Raw genomic sequence first — 16,719 nt, forward strand, 5'->3', positions numbered from 1 at the left:
TCTATCTCAAACAAGTAATCGTGGCATTTTCTCTATAATGTTTTTTGTATGAAGGTTCAGACTCTGAAATTAAAGCCCATTTGAGCCAAAATCTTAGTGAAGCTCGGGCCCGAATTTTAGATCTTGTTTCGCTATCTTTTTGGAGATATGGTCCAAGGCATTTAGGGTTTTTGCAGGCTTCCGAATTACATCCCAAACAAGTGACCTTGGGAAAATCTTCATAACTTTCTCTCGAAGCATCAGATTGAAATTTCGTAGGAAGTTACAGAAAGAGGATGGACTATACTTTTCTGTGTATTGTTTTCAGGAACAAAGGTCGAAATAGCGACACGTGGCACTTTGTACAAGTTCGCTTTACTGAAAAAGTATATAATCAGGTCATCTTGGGAGATTGGGCATACCTCTTTTTTTGGAGAATCCAATTTCAATCAGACTGGTGGCATTGGAAAGAGGACGTAGAGGGCTACTGCAGGTCGCAATTTTAGACCTTGGAGATCCGAAATTTCAGAGATACAACAGATTCAAGATCGAGCTGCTAAAAGCAAGAAAAAGAATGACTCGAATCAAGAAAATAGAAACACCTAGTAAGCAAAATTGGATGGATGATTTGAAGAATGTGATCGAAGCTAAGATAAATAGTTTTATATGTTCCATGGAAGCTAATATTGATGGTAGGGAAGCAGATTTGAAGAAAGACATGGAAGATTTGAAGAAAGACATGGAGGGTTTGAAGGAAGGTGGGACAAAGATGCTACAAGAAAGGCCTCCTAATGACGAAAAGGTAGGAGAGGAAACTCACGATGAGAAAAAAATAAATGTTAATTATGATTTCATAGAATATAACTGTTAAATTTGGACAAATAGGTCCAAACTCCATGTTCTGATGCTCAGATTAAGAGGCTAATATTTTTGTTGGATTCCTCTTTATGAGAGGTGTAAAATCCATATAAAAATAGTCTTAATCCGATGAGCAGAACTTATATTTTGAATTTATTATTCTTAATAAATTATATGTGCAAAGGTCAGCCAGTTTTGTAATGTAGGCTCACATGCCCAACAGATGTGTCACACACCCTCATTGATGGATATATATATACAGGAAAAGTTGGAGAGAATTTGATCACAACACAACTCACATCTTCCTCTCTCATCCTAAAAAGTACGAGCTACCTGGAGGACGAATTTCAGCCACACGTGGGAAGGACGAAGAGGATCTTTCTGCTGCTAGGGTTTCGCAGAAGTTTGACCAGCGTTGACTTTGGTCAACGCTTGGTCCAAACAAGCTGAAAACTTGTGGGAGGTTCGATTTTTGAAGGCCATACTACCTGGCACAAAAATCGAGGTCAAAGGGTTGACCGTTTTGCTGCTGTGTTGACTTTTAGCTTGCTGCCCCTGCGTTGACTTTTCAGGACAGCGTTGACTTTTGTAGAACTGACTTGGGTTGACTCATCTACTGGTTGGAGGGTTGTTGTGACACATGCTGGGCTGGCTGACCAAAGGAGACTTTGCTGGTTGAAGCATCCTGTTGACCGCCGAAACAAACACATACATTTTTCTTGTTTCTGATTTGTCTTCTGTAAGATCTGCTTATATGTTCTATCTGCATTTTGCTTATCTACTTGTATGATTGCTGTGAGAAAAGTGAAATTGCTCTTAGCATAGAACATCTACAAAACTTTACATGGTATCAGAGCTGAGGTGAAGACAAACTCTATCTATAGCAATCATCATCGAAGGAAATGGATTCCTCTAAGCTGGAATTCAGGGAGAATGACAAGCTGACTGGAAGTGATGACTTCCATGCCTGGAAGATGTTATTAGATCTCAAATTAGAAGATCATGATCTCCTAGATCATGTGACAGGGAAGATTCAAGAACCTCCATCAAATGCCTCTGCTGCTGTTAAACACAAGTATAAGAAGGGAGAAATCAGAGCAAAACTGCTGATCAAGGAATCCATAAATAAGAGTCTGGTTGCCTACATATCTGAACTAGGCACATCCAAGGAGATGTATGACAAACTGATACTTATGTTCCGAGTAAACAATGTGAACCAAGTGCTATTCCTCAAGAACAAGTTGAAGAATATGAAGAAGGGCCGAGACGAGTCTATTCAAACTTTCTTTATGAAGTTGACCGAAACCAGGAACAATCTGCTAGCTATTGGGGAGACAATAGCTGATCGTGAGATGGTTCTCACCGCACTTGGAGGACTTCCATATGAATGGCAAGTATTCACAACTACCATTCTCAACAATAATACCATCCCTAACTTTGATGAGCTTCTGTCTAGATGTATGCAAGAAGAAACAAGGATGAAGGAATTTGATAATGAAAGAAATGCTGCCTATGTTGCTCATTCCCGAAAGAAGAACTCTGGTGGTTCCAAGGACAAAGGAAGGACTAAGACTCAAAAGAAGAAGGGTAAATGTTTCACCTGCCATAGGACTGGACACTATGCTAGAGAATGCCCCTTCCAGAAGAATTCTCCCGATAGTGACGACAACAACAACAACCGAAGGAATGGGAATCAAAGAAATGACAAATCCAAAGGAAAGAGGAAGGCTCACTTTGAAGGAAACCATCCACCTTCTAAAAGGACCAGAAATACCAGGTATGAGGAGTCTAATGTTGTTGATAAAAGAAATGAGTATATTCTAATATCTGCTCTCTCAGCTGCATCTCCGCCCGACACTATGGATGTCTGGCTAATCGATAGTGGTGCCTCAAGACACATCACCGGATTCAAGGAAGCACTTTCTGACATGGTTGAAAGGGATACTAATCTAGAAATTATCCTTGGGGATAATGCCATTTATCCTGTGAAAGGGACCGGGACGGTGATTTTCCACTTGTCTCAAGGACAAGTCCTCCATCTACAAGATGTACTCTATGTACCCAAATTGAAGAAGAACCTTGTGTCTGTATCTGCCATGGAAGACAAAGGATTCAATGTAACTTTCTCTGATGGAAAGGTACTCATGTGGAAGAAGAGCTTCAAGGAAGCTATCTCAATTGGTTTTAGAGTTGGTACACTCTACCAGGTTGGAGGGAGTCCGTTGGGAGCTATGACTTGTGATACTATCCGTCAAACCGAACTATGGCACCGAAGATTTGGACACCTTCATTACAAGGCTCTTCCCGAAGCAAGGAAGGTGGTGACAGGGATGCCTGATTTTGGAAATAATCATAAAGGTGTATGTAAGGGCTGTGCTGAAGGAAAACATACAAGGGGACCTTTCCCCTCAAGTGTCACAAAGACATCTGAGATATTGCAACTGGTCCATTCTGATCTTTCCGGTATGTTGCCTGTAACATCCCTGGGGGGATGTTCTTACTATATGACATTTACTGATGACTTCTCTCGCAAAACCTGGATATACTTCTTGAAGAAGAAGGATGAGGCTTTCATGTGGTTCCGTACCTTCAAAGCCTTGGTGGAAAATATGACCGGAAAGAAGATCAAGATTTTGAGGACTGACAATGGCACTGAATATGAGTCAAATGAGTTCAAAGACTTTTGCAGAGAAGCTGGCATTAAGAGGGAGACTACCACTGCATATACTCCTGAGCAGAATGGTGTTGCTGAACGCAAGAATAGGACTATTGTGGAAGCTGCCCGTGCCATGCTATGTGACCAGGGTCTTCCAAAGTTTCTGTGGGGAGAAGCTGCAAATACTGCTGTGTACATTCAAAACCGATGCCCTCATTCCGCTTTGGACTCCAAAACTCCCGAAGAGGTTTTCTCTGGTAAGAAACCTGATGTCTCACATTTTAGAATTTTTGGATGTCCTGTCTATTTTCATGTGCCGAAAGAAAAGAGAAGTAAGCTGGATGCTACTGGGAAGAAAGGAATGTTTGTGGGCTACAGTGAGACTTCTAAGGCATATAGAGTCTATGTACCTGGTCAAAGGGAAGTAGAGATAAGCCATGATGTCACTTTTGACGAAGATGCTTCCCTGAAGAAAGTAGTAGATCTTCCTAGATCTGAAGAAAACCATAAAGAAAGACCTGGAAATCTGGAAGAACCCCAGGATGAGACTATGCCTGATATTGAAGGGCCAATGGACCCTATTGATCCTTCCCCTTCTCTAGGAAAGAGGCCATCATGGCTCAGGGACACCCTCGAAGATGCTGAGGGTCATGCTGCCCCAAGGGGAACATTCCGAGAAAGCAAGAAGCCGTGTAGATACCAAGGGTATCTAGCTGCCATGAGTACTATTATACAATCTGAACCTGGATCTTTTGAAGAAGCCATCAAGCATCAAGTCTGGAAGGATGCTATGCATGAAGAATATGAGGCTATTATGAAGAATGATGTCTGGGATGTGGTCCCGAGACCGAAGGACAAATCTGTTGTCACCGCTAAATGGCTCTACAAGATTAAACATGGATCTGATGGGAGTGCTGAAAAGTTTAAGGCAAGATTTGTTGCCCGTGGCTTCTCTCAAAAGGAAGGAATTGACTATGATGATATATTTGCACCTGTGGCTCGATATACCACCATCCGATCCATCATAGCCCTTGCTGCTACGCAAGGATGGAGTCTTCATCAGATGGATGTCAAGACCGCTTTTCTGCATGGTGCAATAAAGGAAGAGGTGTATGTAGAACAACCTCTGGGATTTGAAGTTCAAGATCGAGACACTTATGTCTGCAGGTTGAAGAAAGCCCTCTATGGGTTAAAGCAAGCACCCAGAGCTTGGTATGAGAGGATGGATAGTTACTTGATGAAGCTGGGCTTCACTCGAAGCAATGCTAATCCAAACCTTTACTTTAAGGTTGAGGAAGGAAAGCCTCTCATTCTAGTGCTGTATGTGGACGACCTCTTCCTGACAGGTGATGACCCTCTCATTCATCAATGTAAGAGGGAGCTTGCTGCTGAGTTCGAGATGAAAGACCTAGGACTGATGCACTATTTCCTAGACCTGGAGGTCTGGCAGAGACCTGGAGAGATTTTCCTTTCTCAAGGAAAGTATATTGTGAAGCTTCTGGAAAGATTTGGGATGGTGGACTGTAAGTCCGTGTCGACCCCAATGGAACTCAACTTTAAGAAGTTGAGTGGCAGCGCTGCAGGGCCTATCCTGGCCAATCCTACTGAGTATCGTCAACTCATAGGAGCTTTGATGTTCTTAGTGAACACCCGTCCGGACATATGTTTTGCAGTGAATACTTTGAGTCAACAGATGGTTGAGCCTCATCATTTTCACTGGGTTGGTGCCAAGAATCTTTTGAGATATCTTCGGGGCACGATAAACCATGGGCTGAGATACACTGCCGGGAGTGTGATACTCCGGGGATATACTGATGCCGATTGGGCTGGCAGTGTGGTGGATCGTAAGAGCACATCTGGATGCTGTTTCAATCTTGGTTCTGCTTCGATCTCATGGATGAGCAGGAAGCAGAAGTCAGTGGCTTTGAGCACCGCGGATGCCGAATACATTGCTGCTAGTATGGCCTGTTGTGAAGCAGTTTGGTTGAGGAAGCTCTTTAGTGAGCTGTTCCAACATGTGCTAGATACCACTGTAATACTCTGTGATAATCAGAGTGGGATTCGTATGACTGAGAATCCTGTGTTCCACGACCGATCCAAGCATATTGATATCAGGTACCACTTTATCCGGGATATGGTACAGCGAGGCGCCGTAAGGCTCGATCATATAGGAACTGATGAGCAGGTCGCGGATATTCTCACTAAGCTCCTGGGGAAGGTCAAGTTCCTAACCTTCCGTGAGAGTCTTGGTGTCGTGGAAAGACCCTATGATGTGGGTCCTGTTGGACGATGAGCTCTGGGAGCTCTGGGGGGCTTTGGGGATAGCTTCTCGGAGCTATAAGCACTCATAATGCTTCTGCCCCACCCTTGTGATTATTGAGCTGGTTCGCCACTCATTTAATCTGTGCCCCGTATGCATCCTACCCATTGAGTTCAGGGCTCATGGGAAGTACCTCTCATTTGGCCAATGAGGTGTGGAAAAGCTAGAGACTATTAGCAAAGACTGATGGACGCATCAGAGATTGCCGTACTCTCTATCTAGGATGGCATGGTCCAACCACTTGATCTGGGATCAAGATTTGTGAGGTCTGGGACCTCTGGACTGATTATGTCAGTCGGGGAATGATGTCTTTGTGACTGACCCACTTCTGTTCTGAAATAAAGAAGCCAGCAAAGCAAGTTTCGGCGGGATGACTCACGATGTTAATTGCACTAATAGATGGAGTTCTCCCTAGTTGAGAGGGAGTGTTAAATTTGGACAACTAGGTCCAAACTCCATGTTCTGATGCTCAGATTAAGAGGCTAATATTTTTGTTGGATTCCTCTTTATGAGAGGTGTAAAATCCATATAAAAATAGTCTTAATCCGATGAGCAGAATTTATATTTTGAATTTATTATTCTTAATAAATTATATGTGCAAAGGTCAGCCAATTTTGTAATGTAGGCTCACATGCCCAACAGATGTGTCACACACCCTCATTGATGGATATATATATACAGGAAAAGTTGGAGAGAATTTGATCACAACACAACTCACATCTTCCTCTCTCATCCTAAAAAGTACGAGCTACCTGGAGGACGAATTTCAGCCACACGTGGGAAGGACGAAGAGGATCTTTCTGCTGCTAGGGTTTCTGCTGCTAGGGTTTCGCAAAAGTTTGACCAGCGTTGACTTTGGTCAACGCTTGGTCCAAACAAGCTGAAAACTTGTGGGAGGTTCGATTTTTGAAGGCCATACTACCTGGCACAAAAATCGAGGTCAAAGGGTTGATCGTTTTGCTGCTGTGTTGACTTTTAGCTTGCTGCCCCTGCGTTGACTTTTCAGGACAGCGTTGACTTTTGTAGAACTGACTTGGGTTGACTCATCTACTGGTTGGAGGGTTGTTGTGACACATGCTGGGCTGGCTGACCAAAGGAGACTTTGCTGGTTGAATCATCCTGTTGACCGCCGAAACAAACACATACATTTTTCTTGTTTCTGATTTGTCTTCTGTAAGATCTGCTTATATGTTCTATCTGCATTTTGCTTATCTACTTGTATGATTGCTGTGAGAAAAGTGAAATTGCTCTTAGCATAGAACATCTACAAAACTTTACAATAACATTGGATTGAAGACCCACCATATTCCAAAGATCGATATGAGGAAGTTTGATGGCAAGGATCCCATAACATGGATACTACAGATGGAGAAATATTTTGATGTACATGATGTGCAACTGTTACAAAAGGTATGTATTGCATCTTTATATTTAGAATCGAATCAATTTTTATGGTATAAAGGGCTTTGTTCTCGTAAACCACTTGTCACTTGGTCAATTTTCACGGAGGAAATGATAGCACATTATGAGGATACAAAGAGCAACACCTTCTTTAGCCAATTGATAAATCTCAAACAAAAGGGTTCAATGGCAAAGCACATTGAGGACTTCCAAAAATTGAATATAAGGGTAAATGATATTCCAGAGAAGCAGAGGATTGATGTCTTCATAGGGACTTTAAGAATAACATTCAACATGAGGTTCGTCTTTGGGAACCTCATTCATTGGAGAAGGCATTTAGGTTGGTAAGAAAAATTGAAAGCAAAATTATGGCAACAAGAAATCCTACCACTCAAAATTATAAAGATGGAAGTGTTGTTGCTCCTAGCCTTCCACAACCTACAAGGTTGACACCACAACAATTGGAAGAGAAAGGAGAAAATGGCCTTTATTATAGTTGTGATAGAAAATACACTAATGGTCATAAGTGTGTTGAGAAGAAATTATTTTACATTGATTGTGAAGAGGAGGAAGAAAATGATCAAGAAACGTCAAAAGAAGAGGATATACACCAGGAAGCAACTCCAGAGAAAGAAGAAATGAATCTGACCATATCTTGTAATGCATTGGCAGGAATTACCACTCAAACTCTCAAGATAGAAGGACATATCAAGAAGAAAAAGGATAACCTCACTTTCACGCAGAATCAAATGAAACAACAGGCATATCAACATCGCAGTGAAAGAAGTTTTGACATAGGCGACTGGGTATTTTTACGACTACAACCATACAAACAAATGTCCCTCAAGCAAGCTAAGAAGGATAATAAATTATCACCAAAGTACTATGGTCCTTATAAAGTGCTGCAAAAGATTGGTACTATGGCATACAAATTGGAGCTTCCTACATCTTCCCGAGTGCCCCCAGTTTTCCATGTTTCATGCTTAAAGAAGGTTATAGGTGACAAGGTCCCAGTTCAAATAATATTGTCGGAACTTGACAAGGAAGAAAAAATCATATTTGAACCTGAAGCAGTCACGGAAACAAGAACCCAACAGTTACGAAATTGATCTATGTTGCTAGGAAACGTGGGTGCGGGGACGGGGACGACATTTTTGGAAACAGGGTGTGTGGGTTCGTCGGGTAATATAATAATATTAAATTTTATAAATTATAAATTTATAATTAGTAATATATATGAAATTTGAATTTGTATATTTTTTCAACTTTAAACAAGAAAACTTTAATGATAATCATTTAAACATGCACATCATTGAACATTCAACATTGACATTGAAATTTCAAAATTTATCACCAAAAAAGTGTTCTTTTGAATCTTTTCCATGTAACCATGACACTGTGACAGCTATGTGAGAGAGCTCAAGGCTACTACTAAAACTGAAAATTCAAAATACATACTAGGATAAATGCTAGACTCAGCTATTTTGGTGAAACTTGGGACAAATTTTGTCACACACAGGCTTTAAAATAACTATGCAGCTTAGGTTCATTTGCAAGGATGCCTATCAATGAATTAGGCTGTGGTCGTACAGACCCTTCCTCCTACACAGCCAAGGAGTGTTAGCATTTCTGCCTCCTGCTCTAATTTCAAGACAACTTCTCTCCTTATTGAAATTGCTCATTCTGGCTGGAGCTTGAGCTTGTAACTTTGCTTTGAATGTTTAGTCTCTCCCATATAAAAACACAATTTTTTCATAGGAGATTCTTCTCAACCTGATAGTGGTCTAGAATTTTCTTGATGTCTAATCATCCACCTGCCCCATGCATGGTGTGCTCTGTGGTAAAGCAATCCCAAAAACAGTGGCAGCCTTACCCTTCCACAAAACACGCTTATCAGTCTTTGTTTCCCAATAAAATGCACAGCAGCCATCTGATGGCTTGAGGGATAGTTTGTCTTTGAGTGCGAAGCTCTGCCTGAATATTAATTATCTAAACATAAAACATCTTCGCAGTTTTTAGAGATTACTTGGTGTACAAGTCTGTAGAGACCATATATGATTTAGGCATATTTTCCTAGTTTTAATCTTAACATGATGTTATCAGAATGCTGTGAGAAATTGGCAGATTTTGATACTTAATTTAGCCATTGTCCAAAATAGCCCTTCGCCATTTAACAGCATCAGCTGATTACAGCTTTATGGCTGGTCTCAATCCTATTTTCTATTTGACCGAAAATGTCTGAACCTGTATGTGTGCATTTACAGTTTATAATTTGATGGTTATTTGGCTCGGGAATGAATGTTTTATTCCAAATTGATTTACAAGAATTCTTAAAAAACAAGACTTGTAAAAAACTTAAAAAACCGGGTGCGGGTACCCGTGCAACACAGGTTTTGATGGTAAGGACCTTGGAAGAATGTTTCATTCCAAATTGATTTACAAGAATTGATTTAGGGTTTTTTAGGTTTTGTTATAAGTTTTACCTTTGTTATAAGTTATTTTTTAAATTTCAATAAAAAAAATTATTTGAAAATTAATTTTTTAATATAGTTTTTTTTATGAAGAACCCAAAGAACCCGAAGAACCCAAGCACCCGAAGAACCCAAGAACCCAAGAACCCGTTAAAGGAAAAGAACCCAATTTTTTTTTTGAAGAACCCGGTTCTTCATGGAAGACCCCGGTTCTTCTGGGTTCGTCTGGGAAGAACCCGCACCCAAATCCGGTACTTGGGTGCGGGAACACGGGACGGGTTCGAGAACCCCACCCGGGTACGAGTATCTCATCCAGTGTTGCGGGGGAGCGCCCCCCCCCCCTTTCGAACCCGCTCCCGAAGCGTGCTCCGGGCGGGAGCGGGTCGGGAGCGCGCTCCCAAAATCGCTCCCGTCCGCTCCCGGACGGGAGCGATTTTCGGGAGCGCGCTCCCGTAAAAAAATTTGCGCTCCCTGGTCTGTGAGGGAGCGATTCAGGGAGCGATCGCTCCCGCGCTCCCGGAGCGTTTTTTAATGCCCGGGAGCGATCGGGGAGCGATCGCTCCCTGATCGCTCCCGGGCATTAAAAAACGCTCCGGGAGCGATTTTAAACGGGCTGGGAGCGGTTCGGCGGAAAAAAAATCCGCCGGACCCGAAATTTATAAAAATTTTAGAATTTTTTTTTTAGTTTATAAGCCCAATGGGCCAAAAAAAATCATTTCAACTTCATTGAGCAAGAGATTGAGAGCTGAGCAAGAGCAAAGGAGCAAGGAGCAAGAGCTGAGGAGCAAGGAGCCAGAGCTGAGGAGCGAGGAGCAAGTGCCAAGGAGCGAGGAGCAAGCCTGCAGAGGTAAGTAACTTAATCATTTAGTTAGTTTAGCTGGTTAGGTAGTTAATTTGGTTAGTTTAATTTACTTGTTTGAGTTTAAAGATCATTAATTTAAATTAAATTAATAAATTAAATGAATTAATCCCAATAAACTAAATTAATTTGCAGATTCAAGACTCAAACCCTACAAACATCAAACACCATGGACCTGGGGATATTTATTGGCATTTTCCTCTTCCTGGTCCCTTTTATGGTTATTATGGTGGTGGAGAGTAGGAAACGGAGGGGGCCTGAAATCGAAGAGGTGGATGAAGAAGCCGGAGGAAGTCAAATGGGTGAAAACCCCAGTGAGGAGGAGGTGGAGGAGGGTGAACATGAGGGTCAAAAAACTAAACAAGACCAAACTCCATTGTGGAAATATGTTCACAGGGCTGAAACAGAGAGAGGGGGTGGAACCACTAAATTTCATTGCCCCCATTGCAACACTGATTACACAGGCTCATACACCCGTGCTAGAAGACACCTCTGCGGGAAAAGGCCATGGGATGGAGACAAACAAATAGGAATCAAAACTTGTGCAGCGGTGTCAACAGCAGATAGAGCCAAATACATAAAGGAAGACGAGGACGTCCAATACAGAACAAAAAGATCAAGGGGTTTCTTTGAACCAATCTCACCATCACAAAGAACTCCTTCAGCATCCTCCCAAGGCAGTGGATATGGACATGGAGGCACAGGGTCATCATCTTTAAGGCGTAGAACCATATCAGATTTCCTTGATGAGGGGTGTAGGAATGATGTGGATTCAAAAGTTTACAGGTTCCTCTATGCATGTGGGATACCATTCAATGTTCTACGCTCACCTTATTGGCACGAAATGGTTTCTGCCATAAATGATGCCCCTAAAGGATACAAGAGCCCTGGGTATGACAAGGCAAGAACTGTTGGCCTTGATCATGAAAAAGCAAAAATATCACATTCTTTGAATAAAATGACAAGTTCTTGGACTGACAATGGGGTGTCCATTGTATCTGATGGATGGACAAATGTAAAAGGCAAGCCATTGATAAGTGTTCTTGCTGTGTCCCGAAGTGGTCCCATCTTTCTAGCTGCACATGATTACTCAGACAAGTTCAAGACCGCTATCAACATTGCAGAAGCATTGCTTGAAACAATTGAGCGTATTGGCCCATACAATGTCATCCAAGTCATCACTGATAATGCTCCTAATTGTAAGGCAGCGGGAGCAATTATTGAGGATAAATACCCGAACATATTTTGGTCTGGATGTTTGGTTCACACATTGAACCTTCTGTTGCATGATATTGTCAAAAACAAAAATGAACAATACCAATGGATTGGTGATTTGTACAAGAAAGGAAAAAAAATGATAAAATTTATTACAAATCATAGCAATACCCATGGCCTTTTCCGCAGTCACTCGAGATTGGAGTTGCTGAAGATTGCGAGGACTAGATTTGGTAGCTATTACCTCACCTTCAGGCGCCTTTTGAAGGTAAGAGAGGCATTAGCTAGCATGGTATCAAGTCCACATTGGCAAGTGTTAAAGGAAAGGGCTACAAATGTAGCTGACATGGCAGGTTTTGAAACGGTGGAGGAGGCCGCTCTTGATGGGCAGTTTTGGACAACTGTGAGACAGGTATTGGATTTCACCAAGCCAATTTATAACATGATTCGGTTTGCAGATACAGACAAACCAGTGATTGGCGAGGTGTATGAGCAAATGGATACCATGTTGGGGGAAATAAAAGACATTGTTCATAATAAAGATCCCAACTTGTACAAACTGATTCATGATTGTGTGTGTGAACGGTGGAATAGGCTTAACCTTCCACTACATTGCTTGGCGTATATCCTTACGCCAAAATACTACTCAGAATCTTGGTTGGGCAAACCTGCAGCAGGGGGTGGTGTTAGGACCAAACCCCATTTAGATCAAGAGGTAACTAGAGGATATCTGGAAGCATTAGAAAAGTTGGTGCCTGACAGGGAGGAATGTGCAGCTGTGCGCCTTGAAATAGGCAAATACTTCAGTGGCAGTGGTTTGTATGGTAACTTCCATGCAATGGACGACAAAGATAAATTTGATTCTCTCACATGGTGGGAAACATATGGCGGCCATGGACTTTTGCCAAAATTGGCAAAAAAAGTTCTTTCACAGGTCGTAAATTCTTCTTCTGCAGAGAGGTGTTGGAGCACCTACAGTTATATACATAATGTGAAAAGAAACAGGCTCAACGAAAACTGAGCAGAAAGCTTGGTTTATGTGCACTACAACTTGAGGTTGTTGAGCCATTACTGTGATCGGGCTAATGAAGATCCCACATAAAATTTGGGACAATCACCCTGAGGACGACAATTTGGAGGATGGCATTGTACATATGGAAGAACTAGAAGAGGAGCTTGTACGGGATGAAAATGAAGCAGCTGCAGCAGCCATGCCACCTCCACCTCCACCATCCAGTAGCAGTTCTCGGTGCCCGAGTCTTGTTCCATTGCTGTCGCCACCTCCATCGACACCCTCGCGTGGAGGCTCTAGTTCTGGTTGTCGGTCTGTGCGGGAGACTCCTAGAAGACCACCACGACCTACTTATACTCCTGGAGACTCTCGTGGCAAGGGCCACTTGTAGATTTACAGTTTACTTGTCTTTTTTAGTTTCTATTAGACTTTAGTTTTCATAACTATTGAGTTTTGAGTCCTTGACTCTTGACTCTTGACTCTTTCATATCATTATGACATTATGATATTTTTTGTAAACATTATATCACTGTGACAATGAAAATTTGAAGTTTGAAGTTGGGCCTTGGCAATTATAACTCATTGGTAATGATTGTGAATTATGAATATGATGCTTTGTGAAAGACTAAAGTTGTTTCATTTCATCTCATTATTCATGTTTCATTTTATAAATTTTTAACATTTCATATCATGTTAACAGTTAGAAGTTAGGACTTAGAAATATCTTCGATATTACTTCTTGTAATGGTTAAACTTGGCTTACAAGTACAACTTGTTACTTTGGTAATCAATGATGATAGATGTTATTGAATTTTCAATTATGAAAGCTTGAAGTTGAAACTTTAATATTGAATGTGATGAATCATGATTTATAAGACTCATGGACATGGTTGATGACGATTATAATTTCTAGAATCTAGATGATTGATGTGATATGGTTCAATGATCAATTTATGTTTTTTTATGTTTTTTATGTCTATTTCATCATTCTACATGTTTTTGTTGACATATATGTATCAAAAATTAAAAAATATAAAAAAAATATATATTTTTAAAAAATCGCTCCGGGATTCGCTCCCAAACCGGGAGCTTCTGAAAATGGTCGCTCCCGCTTCCGCTTCCGCTCCCGCTCCCAAGTAACATTGATCTCATCAAGTGGAAGAACTTACCCGCTGAAGATTCCACATGGGAGGACGAGAATTTTATACAGAAGCATCCAAAACTACTCAAGCGTTGATGACAATACATTTTGAAGGAGAGGGGCATGTTAGGTCCCTATACTACTAGTGTAGCCTCTTATTGTTATTAGTGCAACCCCCTTATGGTATTGTTGTGCCCATGTAGTCCCCATGTTGTTATTATTGTGCCCCATAGAAGCCCACTATTGTTATTATTGTGCCCCTACAATATTATTGCTATATAGGCTCTGATTATATTGGGACCACTTAGACTCCTATATATAGAAAGGAAGTATTGTCATTTGTATCATCCAAGAATTGTTCATTTGTGTAATGTAAAGGAGGTTGCCCCCTCAAAGAGGTTGATTTTGAAGTCATTGATCTATCTTTTCTATCTTTCTGTGAGCTAGTTTCATAACACTATCTCTTCCTTTCTTTCTTCACACATTTCATTCCCAGGAGCTTCCAATCAGAGTTCCTCAATTGTAGTCAACCACCTCATACTTCATATGAGGACATATTATGTTGATTTCATCTAGTGTGACCCATGCCTTCCGACATCCTTTCATAGGAGGAGATTCCTTTCCTTTGATCATGCTTCTCAAGATCAAGCAGTGATCCATGTTACCTACAACCATACACCATGACTTTATAATATTGAATACAAACATTCATACCTCATTTACCTTTAGGTCATCTAGGCTTCTTTTAGTAGCTTCCTTGATTGAAAAGAGGTTCAACCCCTTGATCTACTTCATCTCTTATCATACCATCATCCCATGAATTCCACAAGTTGGAGTTCCTGATGAAACACTTGCTTCCACTCTAGATTGGTGATACCTCCGATGAAGATTCCATTAGAGAATCTTGAGGATCTTGCATATCCCTGTCTAGCAGATGTTTTCTTTTGACTTGATGTATGATGAGACTTGTCTTGGATGACTTCTTCCCTTTCTTAAGTTTCCAATGAGATTTTCAAGATTTATAACCTTCATAGTTGACTATCGAACATCTTTCATTTTTCCTATAGTGATGTCACGAGCCCTTACATCTAATGCTTTTCCTTTTCCTTGGACTTCCTTTTTTCAATTTCCTCCACTTTGGTGAAATGGACCTCTTCTCTATCTTCCTTGTTATTGCCCTTCTTAAGCTTAGGACAATTTTTCCTGTCATGCTCACAACATTGAATCTTAGCTATGTTCTTTCCTTTTGAAAAAATGTCTGAATCCTTTCATTTGATCCTTTAGCACTTTTTCCCTCAACCTGTCATCTCCTATCTTGCATAGAAACCACAAGTTGTTGAATGGGATAACCTTCTTATCCTCATAGACATTTGTTACCTTGTTCATCAGTTAGTGCATTTAGAACAATGATGATTATCTCCTTATCATCTCTCCCAGATCTTGCAGTTGAGATCTTATGAAGATATCCCTTCATCCTTTGATACCTTCAATTTTGTGTAGATCAGATCTAAGTGATATGACCTTTCTTTATCGTATCTTCAGAGAATAGTTTTACCAGCTTATTATATATATCTCTTTGATGTCTCCAATACTGCTATATGAGGGGACCTTTCATAAGAATCCCTTTCCATGTATTCAGAGGAGACCTTTTCATTGATATGTTCAATGACTTCACTTTCTTCGAGGACTATGTCTATCCTCCTTTTCCATGCAAGGAATTTCGATGACCCAACCAGCTTATAGATCTCCTTGCAAAACGAAGTCATTTTACCAAATTTGATTATAGAATGAAAGATACTTACTTGACAAGTGAAGATGAAATCTTGATCACTTTGATGGTGGTTGAAGAAGATGTATTAGTGCTCCTTTTGGATGATCTTCTTCAAAATGAAAAAACCTTCTTCAATAAGGAGATTGCTCCTTCTATGATGTCAACGTCTTTAGATCTAGCTTCCTTTGTTGATGGTGATTGATGAGGATGTTTTTGATGCTTCCTTGGATGATTTTCTTCAAGGATAAGGAGGGGATCCTTGCTGTAATGATAGGGAGCTTGCCTTATAGCTTTTGAAGATGATAATGCCTTCTCGCCTTCAAGATACTTTGACTTCTTTGGTAGTGAATGAATGCAGATCAGAAATGCTTCTAGGATCTCCAAGATGATGTGATCTTTATACTTTGGGCTGCCTTGCTTTGTAGATCTCTTAGAGAGTGATATTAATGATGAGGATCCCAATATAGGCAGGATTTTGATGGTATGTAGTTATTTGTTGTAGCATGATTTATTTTTGGACTCTAGAGTCCCATAGAGCCTCTTTGTTGCTGCATTTTTGGTTTAGAGATGGATTGCACTTGGTGCTAGACATGCGAAACCTTGCATACTTGTGTATACTGGTTTGGATTCATATGGATGTGCATGGATATACGTGTTTTTTTTCAACATTTGAATATTTTATGTATTTTTGGTTGACTAGTTTTTTAGTTTGGTTTTTTTCCCCTGATCTTTAACCGGTTCCAGTCTGGTTCACATGTTTTGGGGTTGTCCGGTTCGATGACAGGTCCAGTTCTGATAATATTGCTTTGCATTACCCTGTTATGACTTTTCACTACATGTTTTGTAGAGATTCTTCCATCAGCACTGGTCCTTTTCATCGCCCGAGATTCTTTTCATCAGCACTGGATTCACAAACCCACAATTATTATTTAACAAACAATAACTACTTTGCAGAAGTCAATAAGAAATGGGGGAGCTCAAAACATTCAATCTCAGCTGAAACGGTTGCTCTTCACCAATTTCGATGGCAGTACAT

General features: G+C 40.8%; 1 protein-coding gene across 2 annotated transcripts in view; it reads left to right on the plus strand.

Annotated features, from left to right (window-relative positions):
- LOC149256563 (exopolysaccharide production negative regulator) overlaps positions 1 to 16,719 on the plus strand; it is a 226,594-nt gene that overhangs the window by 35,409 nt on the left and 174,466 nt on the right. The window lies entirely within an intron of this gene.

The sequence above is a fragment of the Pinus tabuliformis genome, chromosome 7, assembly GCF_031772625.1.
Source record: "Pinus tabuliformis cultivar Carrire ecotype Pingquan chromosome 7, CPIR1, whole genome shotgun sequence".
Taxonomy (NCBI): domain Eukaryota; kingdom Viridiplantae; phylum Streptophyta; class Pinopsida; order Pinales; family Pinaceae; genus Pinus; species Pinus tabuliformis.